The following is a 16,063-nucleotide window of genomic DNA, read 5'->3' as shown; positions in this document are numbered from 1 at the left end:
TCAGTTTCACCCCACCTACACCCCTCTGCATCCCGGCCATGTGTGTGACCCCTTCCCTCCCCTCTCCAGCTCCCCGCTCATCGCACCGGCGCGGGGGCTTTGCACTGTCTTCACGTCGGCGATGCCTGCAGGTCAGTGCCAGTCACCGGAGATGTCAGAACCAACGGGACACCGACCCCCAGTCCCACTGCAAGCACGGAGATCCCAGAGACCCACAGCCAGCAGCAGCCCAGTCCCGTTCCAACTCCAGAGGAAAACTGCAAACTGGCCGGAGACGTCAGGACCACCAGAAGCCGCTCCCCGATGGGCCGCTACGGAGACAAGTGGCAGTTCGCCCACAACCCGAGCTGCGCTCCCTCATCGGGACACCGACCCCCAGGCCCACTGCAAGCACGGAGATCCCAGATCAGCATCTCCAGCCCCGCTCCAACTCCAGAGGAACACGCTCCCCGTAGGGGCAGAAGCTGATGGTGTGCAAGGTACGTCTTGTTCTTGGGGTGGCGCAGCTCGGGCTGTGGGCGAACTGCCACTTGTCGCCATAGCGGCCCATCGGGGAGCGGATTCCTCTGAAGTTGGAGGGGGAGGGGGGTATTGTGCTGTTTGATCGCCCCCTGCTATCCCAGGGACAGGGAGACACAGCGGCTTTTGAGACTGGTGGGCAATCACTTCCAAAGTTCTGCCCACACAGTCAGTACACCTCTCCTACATTGCATTTCATACAAACATTTATTCTGCAAGTAAAAACTACATTGAAGACTCAAACTCGCGACCGAGTAACTGCCGGGATCGAGGCGCAAACTCGCGACCTTGTGGATGTGAGCCGAGCACTCTACCACTGAGCCAGGCGTTAAAATCTACGCTAAAAATCTTCCATTCCGAAGGCCGAAAAATTCCGAATTACGAAAAGTGTCTGGTCCCAAGGCTTTCGGATAAAAGGTTGTGCACCTGTATTCCACACAACTTCATTTGCCATTTCCAGACCATCCTCACACTGGTGTGCTCATGCCTTCACACCTGATTCTTTAGTTCTTGCTCATTATTATTCTAGTCACCCCCACTTGTTTATCCATCCCATCTTCTTGAATTCTTATTGGTTCTTATCATGAATTCAGTTAGTCTATTTCTGTTGGATTCCTCCATTTTGTGCGTCCTGATTTATTGCCGTACAACACTTGTTTTTGATGCTGCATTAGGATAATGCAATGTTGCATCATTCATCCAACTGAAGGCAAAAATCACAGAAATCACTGGAAATGAATCCCCAGAGAAGGAAAAATGACTAGAAGATTTTTTTTCCACATAATTTATAGGGTTTCAGAAACATAAGACAAAATGGTGGACATAGAAACTTATCATATGAAAAAATAGCAATAAAAGTCAGCCCCTTATTCAATTAATTTGCACAACAATTTATGATAGGATGTACTTACAGACAGTCCTTCAGATGCCACTCTTCAGTAATACTCTGGGCCGCATGGTGGCGCGGTGGTAGAGTTTCTGCTTTACAGCGCTAGAGGCAAAAGTTCAATCCTGACTATGGGTGTTGTCTGTACGGAGTGTGTATGTTCTCCCCGTGACCACGTGGGTTTTCTCTGGGTGCTCCGGTTTCTTCCCACATGCCAAAGACATGCAGGTTTGTATGTTAATTGGCTTTGGTAAATATTGTAAATTGTTCCTAGCGTGTAGGATAGCGCTAGCGTATGGGATCACTGGTCGGCGCAGACTTGGTGGGCCGAAGGGCTTGTTTCTGCGCTATATCTCTGTATCTGTATCTATATCCCCGTTGCGTATAAGGTATAATAGACTCAGAAATAGTTGCTTTCCGAAAACTATAACTACTCTGAATTCAAATTCACACATGCACTGACTTCACAGCCCAACACCCGGACTTCCATCTGTATATATGTATATATGTATGTAGCGCCGCAGAATTGTGCACCTATCCCCCCCCCCCCCCCCCCCCCCCCCCCCCCCTTCTCCCTTCTGTTTTTGTTTTTCTGTTTCTTGTTTTTTGTGCTAAATTGTATGTATGCACTGAATACGAGCAGCTTTCAGATTCACTGTACATGTATAGTGACAATAAATGGCATATCATATATCAGGTACAATATCATATGTCCAGAAATGGACCTGAAAAGGACTTGTAAAATGCATCCTTTTTAAAAAGAATTGTGGGATAGTTTGTGCCCTCTGTGCTGCTTGGCAATGAAAGCATCAAACTCTTTGCCTTCTCCTCTTGATGCTGTCACATCTCGCTGCCTGAGAGGCAGAAAACTATTAGCAAGTGATGACATTTGCAACACAAGAAAGAACAGTTAAATACCACATCAAATTTAATGTGGATCAGTGGAAGATCAATAAGGCTAAACTGGATTTTATTGATCTGGGTCTGCATAATATTAACCTTCTTTAAGGAACCTTGGGATCAATAGACAATAATCCTACTGAACATAGAAGGTGGCCATTCAATTCATGTTGTTTGTGCTGTTTGTACTATAGCTATCCCACTAAAGCCAGTTTCAATCTCTTTACTTGTAGCCCTGAAGATCAAGGATCTTCAAGAACATATTCAGGAATTATTTTTAATGCGATGAGGATTTCTGTCCTGACCATTCTTTCAGGCAATGAGATCCAACGCAATATCATCCTCTAGGCGAAAATCTTTCTCTTCATCTCTCCTCCAATACTTACTCTAAATCTATTCCCTCAATAAAGTGATCTGTTTTTTCCTATTTATTCCATCTAAGCTTCTCATAATTTCATACATCTTGATTTAGTGTCCCAATAGTTACCCTGATATCATCTGTCCACAACAAACCAGGAACCCATCTTGATGCAATGTGCAAAGCCAGTGGAAGAAAGTAATGCATATGTGGACATTATCTCGTTCTGCACTGGTCAACACCACAGTGAGAGGCTTCAGGTCCTGGAAGCTGTTACTGTTTTGTTCACTGGAAGCAATCCCAGCATATCCAAAATGTCCTCAGAGTTAACACCCTGGAGTATTGGCAACATTATCATACTACTCCTTATTGATGACCTTGCTCATCTCCTGAGGCTCCACATATCGACGACCACTTTGGTTTGTGAAGAGCCATAGTTACCCTATCTCACTTAATGTACACAAAATATCTTTGGATTCCCTTTAATCTTATCTGATAGCCAGGACTACCTCTTGCCCCCCTTTTTGCTCTCCTGATTTCATTTTTAAGTATGCTCTTCAGTTCCCTCAACTCCTCCAAGATATGCTTGATCAAAGCTGTCAAACTATTTTAACACAACCTTCCTGTTCTTACTTTCTATGCTATGGCTAATAAAAGAAAGTCTCCGGTAATCCTACCATGTTTCTAAATGTTGCCTGCTTCCTTCAAAGCTTTTAGGGTATGGAAGGTACACGCGCCTTCATAACTTGAAGGACAATAGCTGGATGTTACCCAGTTGCTGTGTGTCTAAACGCACATAGAAGCTATTGTGCCTATTATGAAGATGTGTGCTGCACATATTCTCCCCACCTTTAAAGACTGAAAATCTAGCGGGTAGCCCAGTCCTAAACCATTGCAAGCCGACCGATATCACCATCTGCCTGCTTTGTGTATTTACATGGTCTTAGCTGTGCACGCATGTTCACCCTCACAACATGACTTGCTGATTTTTAATTAAACATCACTAATAACACGAGTACACAACACGGGTTGCGAAACAGTTAAGAGAAAAAAATGTGAGTGATTATCTAATTAGGCATATGGGAGACAAGGAGTTTGAGGAACTCCAAGATCTAGATTAGGTTCTTTCTGTTAGTGGGAATTGACACCTATTGCGCAAGATAGGTTTTCTAAAATGTGGGGTCAGAATGATTCAAAAATAGTGTTTACAGCTATTAAAATGGAGCCCACCAAAGCATAGGGGAGGGGAGGAGGGGGGGTATGCAATAATATTGCAGCAAGGAATCAGCAACAGAGATGGAGGTCCACTAAAAAAAAGTGTTATAAAGAAGAAATAATCCATATTTGGTACAATTACATTTGTGCTTCTATTATTGACTAATGTAAAATGTTTCTCGTCAGAATACCAAATTTATTCACATGTGTTGTTTCTAAATAAAGCAAAATTTGTGGTCAGAATATATTTTCATAGTTTTCTATTAAATAGTCCAATTCTTTGACAACAATGGTCCTTTCTACCTAAAACAACATGATTGTCAAAATGCTCCTGGCTTTAAACCCAAGTAATTGAAAACATACTCTAGTTCATTTTTAAAGTCATTAACTAGAGAGGCCCTTTGAACAGATGACTCATCTACCACCAGAAACTCTAGTGTTATCACAGCAAGATGCAACTGATCAGAATACATGGGACAATTATGTTTTTTCTCCAAATGATTTTTCTCCAAATCGACCACCTGACACACACGAGAGGCAGCACTTTTTGGCCATTCACTAATTCAACAAGAAGCAGAAGAGTGCGACATTGTCCACTCTCACCGTGACTGTAGTCTACCTGCTGCGGAAAACAAACTATCCTTATGTTTAAACTCTTACAAGGCCGCAACACTATCCTATATTTATCTAAAGGTAAACTCACTCAATACTACAATAATTCCCAATTTCATCACCTCATACATTTCCCGCTCTCTTCCCCACCAGAGACAGTGGTAACAATATTTTGGAATTTCCTTCATAATCCATTGTCTTTGAAAGACATTACTAAAGTCACAACTCATTGATCAAGATTTTCTTTGTCACTTTTATGTCCTTCTTTGGTTAGGCGCCCATTAATTGATTACATCTCCACTAACCCTTTTGGCTTGTTTTCCTCCATTAAAGATTAATTTATTGAGATTATATAAATTCTTGCCAATGGCGCTGATAGTGATTATATAAAAGATTACAGGAAAATTTTAGGCTCTGTAAGTTTTAATTGTGGTTTGTTTCCTCGTTAAATTGTTTGGGTAGAGTCCAATATAATTTAATCATCATATGTGGAAGGACTGCATCAATGGATTAAAGGCCTCCAGAATAATATTCAGTTTTGTGTTAGAGCGGGAACAAGGAACTGCAGATGCTGTTTTACAAAAAAAGACATAAACGGCAGGAGTAACCCGCTGAGTTACTCCAGCACTTTGTGTCATTTTATGTGTGAGAGTTGATCAGCCAAACATCAGATGCCCACTAATTTATGCATCCATTCAATTCAAACCTGATGTTTTAGATGTATTTTTAGTAAATATGTTTTCCATTTGGAATCTTAACAAAATAAAGTCTCACTATGAGGCTTCTGAAAACGGGTCTGTTTTTTGAAAATGAAATCTCAGGAGGATTCTCCAGAAGGACTATCTAAAATGGACCAAGATCCAATGCACCAGAGATTGGAAGTGAAAACAAAATGAGGCATAATATTATTGGCACTGCCTGTGGTTTCGGGACAGGCCTTTGGCAGGAAGTGCTTTTTTTGGCACTGAGAGAAGAGCAAGAAGGTGAGGAAGCATTTAATGAAGTGGGGGAAATTTTGAAAAATAACCTCTTGGTTCTCATTGAATATTGTAATTAATGGATGAATCTCATCAAAATGGAACGAAGAAAGAGGAACTATTTTGTCACTGCTGAAACCTTTGAGTTAATTTGGATGCAATCTACAGCAAACAAATGTACAACAACATAATTGCATTAAAAATTTTCAGATGGTTTATCATTGAACTTATTTCAGAACGAGAGATGAGGTTTTTATGCTGATGATGTTTGTTGATGTTTCTCTATCGCCAACAGGAACTTCTGCTTTCTGGCTTGTGACTGACAGTCTGACTTCCAGTTAGTTGTTCTGCATATGAAAACTATCTGGGACTATCCACAGTGCCAGAAAATGCTGATGAAATCTACTGATTTGCAACTGCCTGGGGCTCAGGTTGCATCAAGCACCATACAATCTTTAGCGCAAACTGGAAAAACTGCATTTAACTCAATCGTTGCCATTTTACCTCAACACAGAATGGCAAAAATAAAAGTGGCTTTAGCACAGAATATGAATTCATTGGATATGTGAGATAGAAATTAGTCCATTGAGTGAGGTGCATTAAATATTTCTCAAATTTTGAAAAGTATGCATTTCTTGCAGAAGCATGAAATTAAAGAACTTGCCGTCAAATAGAATATTTTGCATATTAGATCTCCCAAAGTCTTGGCACGCACTCAGCGAGAAGTCATTCTCAATATCATGATCAGACAGAGGTTTCACTGTACCTTTATCACAATTAAAAAATGTATATTATCAATCGGGACTAGATTTCATTCTGATTAAAAATATTCACCCTTGCTGAGAGTGTGTTGGGTCATGGTCACTTATCAAGATCTGGATATTGGATTAAATCAACTAGAAGTGAATTCCTTACGAAACATTGTTTATTTTTCTTCAAAGATTGAAATAGATCTGGAATTTTTCCTTTAGTATATTAGCATTATTGAATTTGACAGAGATAGTCTGAAACTGGACCAACAGTTTGACATTATTTATGAATCCTGTGCCATTTTTGTAGATGGATCCAAATAGGGCATTTATGCCCAATTACCATTTTGCCTTTGTAAGAAAATAACTGGGGAAATTAGATCTTTTAACTGACAGTCAAATGATAATAGTAAAAAGAAGTTTAAACAATTCTAACATACGATTGGCATCTGAATTAAATAAAAATTGCATCCGAATTAAATAAAAAATTGAATCAAGAATGCTCCAGATTTTTGAAGCGTTAGCATCAATAGTAATCACTCAGCAACCATGGAATATTGCAAAGTAATGGATAGAATACCTTTTATTTACAACTTATTAGTTTCCTTATTTTACTTCCCAGGACCACAAAGGTCACTTAATCAGAGGAGAAATAAAAGGAGAAAATAGTTAATCAAAAGATGTCAAAACTTTTTGTAGTTCTCAAACGATAGAATTTTTAAGGAATGGCAAAGAATTAGATTAGAGTATAACTTTAAGAGCTGCTGCCTCACAGCGCCAGAGACCCATGTTTGATCCTGACTTTGGGTGCTGTCTGTGTGTGAGTTTGCACATTCTTCCTGTGACTGCATGGGGTTCCTCTGGGTACTTCAGTTTCCTCCCACATCCTAAAGACGTGCGGGTTTGTAGGTTAATCGGACTATGTAAAGTCACCTCTAATGTGTAGAGAGTGGATGAGAAAGTGGGATATCACAGAACTAGTATGAAGGGGTGATTGGTGGTTTGCATGGGCACAGTGGACTCGATCTGGCACAAGTCTGCTTGCCAGGAACTCGTCACCAGCTCTAGAACTAAAAATATTCACTATCGGATGCCAAAGATTGCAGCATCCACTACACCACAGGCAGAAGCCAACTAGTACTTCTGTGCCTCAATAGAAGTGTTAGACCATGGTCTTCCAAACTCCGTTTGCTGCCAGGCAAGCAAATACAGACAGTGAGTCCCAGACTCCCAATACTCATTGTGGAAAAAAAATGTCCTCAACTTCCATGAAATGAACTTTGTGTCTTTCAGTTGTTGACCCATCAGTCAAGGCAACACAGGTTTCTAGTTAATTCTGCTTTAGTCTTTCCTAATTTTACACATCATAGTTAAATATCTTTGAGGCTCCTTTGTAAATATGCTATGGTGTACTTATGTACAATATAAGTCATATGGATACAGAAAAGAATGATGTCATCAAGTACTTACAGGTATGTGAAGTGAGCGGCTCATGTTGATGTGCCTTGCTCTTAGATTATAAGAAGGTGCACATTCTTACTTTGAAGTTTCAGATGCCTTCCAGGTAATACTGTGGTTAAACTTCCCCTCCCAATGTAAACGTAGATCCATCTCAATGTGTATTACAATCGTCGAAGAGGATAATCTTTAGTTCCAACGAGGATCATATCAGAAATAAAACTCACTGAGAGAAAAGGAATAGTTGATGTGTCTGCAAAAGATCAAACTGGTATTTGGATTGCAGGTGCAACTTTTATGAAGCATTTAGACAGGTGTATGGATAGGACAGGTTTAGAGGGATATGGGCCAAAGGTAGGCAGGTGGGACTAGTGTAGATGGACATGTTGGTCGGTGTGGGGAAAGTTGAGACACACTGTATGATCCTATGACTCTCTATGACTCCATGATTCGAGGATCATTGATTGGCTTGGAGAGAAACGTTGTGAATCTAAGGCAACGTCAAAAAGTTGCTCCAACCATTAAAGCTGCAAACATTAGTACAGGTACAGGTGAGTCAGCTCAAAGAGGCAGAGCATGGCAATCACTAGCAGTCACCTTTGTGCAGCAGCAGTTGTGTTTAAAACTGCACAACCAGTTCTAAAATAAAGCAAAGGAAGTTAGAGATCAGGAACCTGGCGTAAGTACAGGAAAGAGATCAGAAACCTAGAGTAAGTCAATCAAGACTTGGTGTCAGCATAATAAGCTAGCCTTCACGTCAGTAAGAACATTATTAGTTGTTGACATACAAAATGAATGATGAACAAAATTACGTTCTCATCTATGCAACTGCCATAGAAACAATTGACAGATACAAGTTCCTTGGCATCCATTTCAGGAACATGCCAAAATCAGTTGTTGTCATCAGACGTTGGTGACGGTTATAATTGTAGCGTCTCTTCTCCTCTTTCCACGTGAGAGAAATGGGCTCGTGACATCATTTCAGAAGCAGTGATTTTGTCAACTACAGAGGCTTCGCCATTTTTCCGACTCTCCAATGGCCTTCTTACCCTCTTGCTGTGCGTTTTGAGTGCCAGGAGTATCGTTGATGAGCAAATATAGTTTGCTAACAAATCCTATCACAGTCCACAGATGTGGGACGTTATCCAGTGGGTGAGCTGATACATTGGAATGGCCAGGTGTGGACAAGTGGGAATGAATGAGGAGTTATATCCAAACAGCTGGAGTGACAACAAACTGCAACTGACATGCCTCGAGTGAAGGAATAAGGCTGAACATTCACTTTAGCAGCAGACAGAATAAACATGACAATCAAAAAAAGAACTGACACCAAGACAGCCATCAGTTTAATTTATGTGAAGGGCAGAAGTTTGTTCTGTCAATTCTTCTTCCTGTATTCATTAATTATTGTAACATTTGTGCAGTTACCATATCAAGTGCATCCCTCCACTTAAGTCTAATTTGTTTGATTATATGCTATTCATTTTTGATTTCCCACTTTCCCTTCTTTGGTTTTTGGGAAATCATCCATCGGGCCTAATCCCAGCTCAGACGTGACACCTCCTGTTGCCTGTAATCTCCACTGTTCAGACATTCTTATCCTAAAGGCAGGCAGTGATGAAAAGCAGCAGTGAGTCCTAGAAAGAGCACAAAACTAAGGGGAAATATCAAAGTCTCCTCAAACCATCCAACGTAGCTGTACAGTAACTTTAGATCAGATCACGGTTTTGTGTGCTGTTGTCCTGCTGCCAAATACATTTATTCATTTCCTTTGTCTGATCGTAATCTAAATGTAACTCTTTGATGTCTGGTGCGGCACTGTTCAAATTGTCGTAATGGATGCCAGGATCACTGAGATGCTCGGTGTGTTTGTGTCGTGCTTCAATTTTATGTGAAAATGGCGGGGAAGGAAGAAACCAAAGCCCGCACCAAATCTTTGATGATCGGAGCAACATGGCTAGACACTTCATCCTCCCCACAGCCAAATAATCTACGGGGACTGTTAAAAAAAAAAAAAGAGGTCAAAGAAAAATTCAGGATCCATAAGGGAAAGGTTACTCTGGGAAACCTCCTGCCTCAGGCAAGCCAACACAGTTCAGAAGATTGCATGGAACATATGCCTCATGTAAGCCATTTGCCTTCTTAATGATGCAATCTCTGCTGCAGACAAAATCGCTCCTGCTCTCCGGTGCAGAGAAGCAGCACTGATCACATCAGCCACCTAGTCATTCCAATGGCTTACAAGGGGAAACGGCAAGAAGGATTGCATTTACGCAGCACCTTACAGAGCCTTCGAGCAAGCCAAAGCACTTTACAGCGAGTGGAATATTTCTGAAATGCAGTTAGTGCTGTAAAAGAGGACCCAGGCAATGTGGAAATTAGGGACAGTTTCTTATTTGGGTCCCATTAACATCAGGGACTAATGGAATCCACACCGAACCACCATCATCCGTAGCTTTCTTCCAAATACCAAGTCACAAAATCATTCTGATCACTTGCATTTTTTTATTTAAAGATATGATTGAAAAATAATTGAATTAGTCAGAATCCATTGCCCAGGTAAAGCATTGTACATGGTTTGTAAGACAAGAGTCCATTGTATGGTGACACAAGGAACTGCAGATGCTGGTTTACAAACAAAAGACACAAAGTGCTGGAGTATCTCAAGGGTCAGGCAGTATCTCTGGAGAACATGGATAGGTGACGTTTCAGATCAGGACCCTTCTGCCTTAATAAGGGTCCTGATCGGAAACATCCTCCTGATGTCCTCCTGAGATGCTGCCTGACCCGCTGAGTTACTCCAGCACTTTGGGTCCATTGTATGTGTAAATTCCTCTCGCACACACACGCACATGGCCTCCTGTTAAAGGAACACCGTAAATGTTGGTTGTTGCTGTTGCTGTTCCGCATCTCTGGATAGTAATTCCTGTCAAAGTAAACAATTGTGGCTGCTGAAACAATTGTGTTCAAACAGTCAGCACGGAAAAAAAAAAGGATAAGGACTGAAGATTTGTTTGAGCTACTGATGCAGGGAATGTTTTCATATTTCCTTTCTGGCCATCAGATAGCGTGACCTCCGACTCCCTCTGTCTGGACTACGTTTGAACCCAGGGTCCATAATGCAGGGACAGTTTCATGGATGTGTGCCAGGACCCTGTAAGTTGTCCCTGTCTGATTAATGAGAGCGTGAGGTCACGCTAAACCATACCACAGTAAGTCTCAGTTATTCAAAGAGGCAGCTCTCGATTACTGTCAATCCCATTCCCTTCTGGTTATTTCTCCTTTGCTACTGTTCTCAGGCAGGCTGCTGACTGGAAGGCTGAAATGGCCCCCTGGAAATTATTATCATTTGCAATTATTTTACATGATTTTCCAATGATTTTTATTTGTTTACAGATGTTACTCAATGCACTACGGGCTTTGTTTCTGCTCGTTAACAGTGATCAGATCACTTAACCACAGGACCTAAAAGGGTCTGTTTTTCTCCCCCTCCACAATAAAGTTGTTGTTCGTCACTGGGAAATAATCTGGCCTTGGAAGTTTTAATTTCAATCATTTTTTCGGGACAATTAGTAAGGCAGCCAACGGCTAGAGACAGAAATCGGTGTGGGACCATTCTGATCCACGTCACAGGTGTCAACTGTGACTCAATGTCTTGTGCAAAGAATGGTTCCCAGGTTTAATTCTCACTCCACAGAACATCACAGCTGACATGCCACAGCCATACTGCGAGAGTGCTGAACGACTATGAGTCGTATCACCTGGATGAAACATTGAACAAGGCTCAATCTGATCGTCTTGGTGAATGTAAAAGATAAGAGATCCCACGGTGGTGGTTAAGAGTTGTTAGTTCATTTACGTGGACCATTATGTATCCCACAACCAAAATTACTAAAAGAGATTATCCAACCCATTGCTCATTGTGGCCTCCAGCTAATATTACTATAAAAGATTAAGCTACCATACATAATCTTTATGGAGTTTTGCTGTGCGAAACTTGGTTACTATATTTCCTATAACAGTGACCATATTCCAATAAATATACCACTGACTTCTGGAGTACCCCGTGGTCAGAAAAGGCATTACATTTGCACAAATTATTCTATTCCAACAGGCAGTAATTGATCTATAAATACTGAGAATTTTCAGAATAATTTCTAATCTACTTGTAAACATGGGAGAGAGGCACAACTGTCCATGCCTGTGTGTCTGATCCACTCTTGCCTGAAATACTCGTACTTTTTGGAAATGTTACTGCGTGCAAAATGCTTTGTGGAGGGTAGCATTTTTTTGTTTTCCTGGATGGATCTTCCGTTTTTGACACTCCAGGTTTTATCTTTCTCTGCATTGATTCAATCAGGTGGGGCTGTTGGGGCAGCACAGTGGTGCAGCGGTAGAGTTGCTGCCTTACAGGCTCAGAGACTATGGTTCGACCTCAACTAAGGGCGCTGTCCTTACGGAGTTTGAATGTTCTCCCCGTGACTGGGTGGATTTTCCCCGGGTGCTCCGGTTTCCGCCCACATTAAAGATGTACAGGCTTGTAGGTTAATTGTCTTTAGTAAAAATTGCACATTGCCCCAAGTGTGTAGGATAGTGTTAGTGTACAGGGATCACTGGTCAGTGCGGACTCGGTGGGCCGAAGGGCCTGTTTCCACGCTGTATCTCTAAACTAAACTAAAGGGCTGTTACATTTTTTAAATTATAAAGAAATAAAATTTATTGCTCAGGCATTATCCCACCATCACTTACCCCAGCTTTCAAAAAAACTATCATAGTTAAGGCCAAACACACCAAAACTTTTTTTTAATCTGGATGCAACAGTTAAAACAATTCATTTAAAATCCCCTTTTCTTCATTCAAATGTTGGTTTGTTCCGAGCATATATGCCATTTCTTTCAAAAAGACATTGAGCCGAACTGAGGTCGCAACTTAGTTTCTACTTGGTAAGGTTAAGGTAAAGGGTCTGTCCCACTTACGCGACTTTTTCAGCGACTGTCGGCACCCGTCATGTTGAAAATTCAGCGGCGACCAGAAAGACGCTGCGACTGTTTGTGCAACTCACGACCATACAGACGACACTCTGGTGACATGTCGTGGGGTGAAGCTTGTATGGTCGTGAGTAGTCACCCAAAGAGTCGTACCTTGTTCTGGTCGCCGCTGGATTTTCAACGTTGAAAATTTTCGGCAACCTGTAACAACCTATGACGGATGCCGGCAGTCGCCAAAAAAGTCGCACAAGTGGGACAGGCCCTTAAGGGGTAAACTCAGTTGGCACGTAGATCTGATATCTTTTAATTGAATTATTAAATTAATTCCAATGTTGAGTTCTATGTCCATTCCTGTGTTTACCATTGCAATTACTGTACAAGGATAATTGGATGTTCCAGGTATGTAACACATATTAGTGTCTTTATTAGAATAATTAAAATCTAATGAGGCTTTCCTTTTTTGGTTGCACAACATATCTATGACCAGGATAGACACAAAATGCTGGAGTAACTCAGCGGGACAGGCAGCATCTCTGGATAGAAGGAATGGGTGACATTTCGGGTCAAGACCCTTCTTCAGTCTGAAGGTGTAAACCAGCATCTGCAGTTCGTTCCTACACAATGTGACACAGCTTTTCTCCTGTAATCTCAGTTTCTAGGTCTGGGCCTGAGATTCACCCTGACCCATGGAGGATTTCCATTCATGTTTAAGAAGGAACTGCAGATGCTGGAAAGTCAAAGGTAGTGAAAATGCTGGAGAAACTCAGTGGGTGAGGCAGCATCGATGGAGCGAAGGAAATAGGCAATGTTTCAGGTTGAGACCCTTCTTCAGGTCTGAAGAAGGGTCTCGACATGAAACGTTGCCTATTTCCTTCGCTCCATCGATGCTGCCTCACCCGCTGAGTTTTTCCAGCATTTTAGTCCACTGAGGATTTCTATTCACATCACATAGACAAGATAGGAAGGTTCATAACTCCGTTGTGATCAGTTATCATCACTACAATCTATTCCGCAAGGTTTTCAGTCCTTATTACTTCAATCTCCATTGGGATTTTGAACTCATGGTCCTTTCATGGGTTTCTATATAACACTTTTGACAATATTCAGCACCCAGATTAGCCTGCAACATTATGATAATTTTACAAATGGAGAAACAAGGAACAGCAGGAACTGGTTTACAAAATAAATGCACAAAGTGCTGGAGTACTCAGAGGGGGTCAAGCAGCATCTCTGGAGGACATGGATGGGTGATTTTTCAGGTCAGGACCTTTCTTCAGACTCACCCTGACCGAAAACGTCAGCTCTCCGTGTCCTCTAGAAATGTCGCTTGACCCGTTGAGTTACTTTGCATGTTTTATTTTGATAATTTTGATGTGGTTCATTCCTTTCCTGCAACCAATAATGAAATTCATCTCTGATATTTATTAATTAATTCTGAGCAACCTCAGAGAAAAAATAATATACTGATTATGCAATAAACAGCACCAAATATGTCTGGTTTTACTGCATCACCCTTTATCCTTTATCTTTAAAAGGAAACGTGTGAGCCAACCAGATCATCAGTATTAGATGACACTATGTCTCCAAGAGCACCGATTATGTGCCGAATGATCCCGTTTATGTCTATTTTTAGCGAGGTGTTGTCTCAGTTCATCTAACTTCTGAGACTGTGGCCAAGTTGAACTACCTAAAAGAATGCTGAACTTACTATTGCATTGTAGAATTTTGGGATGCAATCCAGAAAAACTTAGCAGCAGATTAGTTGTTAGTTTATTACTCATTCTTTGGCACTGTGATGTAAACAGAGTCAATTGTATTGTTAAATATTTTCTGTTTTGTTCAGGCTAAAGATTTTCTGCTTCGCTTTTTGCACTGTAATCCTCTTAACTCTTTATAACGAGGTAAATGTTTTGTTAAGCTACATGCAAAGTCCCAAATCGTCTAATATGATGCAACTGGTAGAGTTGCTGTCTTGCTGTGCCAGCATGACAGGTATAAAGGTAACATCCAGTGCTGTCTTTGTGGAGTTTGCATGTTTTTTTGTGACCACGTGGCTTTCTACTGGTTCCTTATCCTTCCTCCCATATCTCAAAAACATGCAGGTTGGTACGTTAAATTAAATATATAAATTGCCCCAAGAATGGGTAGTAGAATTAGAGTGGTGTTGATGGGTATTTAGGAAGAACTGGTTGTGTGGAGAAATTGAAGAACTCTGAGAGCCAGCATAGACTAAATGAGCTAAATAGCCACCTTCTTTAAATTAGCGACCTATTTTTAGATCCATACTGTGAATTATTCCTTTCTGAATGGTGAATAGCTAGAAGCATCTGAAGACTAAAAGGATCAAGGGCTCCTTACATGCAGATCATTGAAAGTACAGATAATAAGTAAGAGTAATCAAACGCTGCATAGGCCTCAGTGGCAGCGTAGGCCTCAGTGGCAGCATGGGCCTCGGCGGCAACAGGAGCTGCAGCTGCGGTGGGCTTCGCAGGCAATGAGTTTGAGGGGGAGGGGAAGACAATGTGGACCCGGCGTGGGGGGACCGCTGTGAAGAACAATGGGGACCTGGATTGGGGGAAGGGGGAGCACTCTAGTTTAGAATCCTCTGTCCAGGAGGTAAGTCTGTGCTTGCTTGTTTGTTTGTTCATTTGTTCCAGTGATGGCGTTGGGCACACAGCAGCCAGCTAACAGCCATTTGTCTTTTTCACTTTTAATTTCAGGTTTTTGTGTACCTTGTGTGTTGTGATTGTCGGCAGACCAATTTCCCTATGGGGATAAATAAAGCTTTATCAATCAATCAATCACTCAATCAAATCACATACCAACCAACATCTTATTAAATGGTGCAATAGGGGACTACGAGGCTTAGTCATGTTTTATGTTCATGCTCAACCTGATTAGTGGAATCGTCCAGTGCAATAGGTTTAGGTTTATTGCTGTGGCATGTACTGAAGTACAGTGAAAAGTTTTGTTTTGCATGCTATCCAATCAAATTAGATAATGCTATACATTAATACAATCAAGCCAAATACACATACAATAGGTAGAGCAAAGTGAATGATACACAGTGCAGGATATAGTTCTCTGCATTGTAGCGCACCAGTTCCAGAGACAACGCCCAATGTACACATCAGAAGCACAATAACAGAGGGAAAGAAGTTGGTCCTCAGACTCTGGTGGCGCATGCTTTGAAGCTTCTGTATCTTTTGCCTGGCGGGAACAAGGAGAGGAAGCAATGACCAGGGTGGAACAAGTCATTAACACTCTATCATTGTCTTAACTATGTAAGTAACTAAACTAATTCTTCTCACTGATTACCCTTGTATCTCGTGAATCAACTTCCCCCAAAAGCCCACACTAAAGAACACTTTAACTCGAGGCGCAGCTGACTCAGCGCATTC

At 41.5% G+C, this 16,063-nt stretch overlaps 1 long non-coding RNA gene across 1 annotated transcript; it reads left to right on the top strand.

Moving 5' to 3' along the window:
• The first annotated feature begins 9 nt into the window (after positions 1 to 9).
• On the top strand, positions 10 to 9,669 carry LOC129709738 (uncharacterized). The gene is made up of 2 exons (XR_008725557.1): positions 10 to 479; positions 8,799 to 9,669. It is a non-coding gene; the product is annotated as an uncharacterized LOC129709738 (long non-coding RNA).
• Positions 9,670 to 16,063: the final 6,394 nt, after the last annotated feature.

This window comes from Leucoraja erinacea, chromosome 26 (assembly GCF_028641065.1).
Source record: "Leucoraja erinacea ecotype New England chromosome 26, Leri_hhj_1, whole genome shotgun sequence".
Taxonomy (NCBI): Eukaryota; Metazoa; Chordata; class Chondrichthyes; order Rajiformes; family Rajidae; genus Leucoraja; species Leucoraja erinaceus.
Note: the sequence above shows the minus strand (reverse complement) of the source record. Positions and strands in the feature narration are given on the sequence as shown.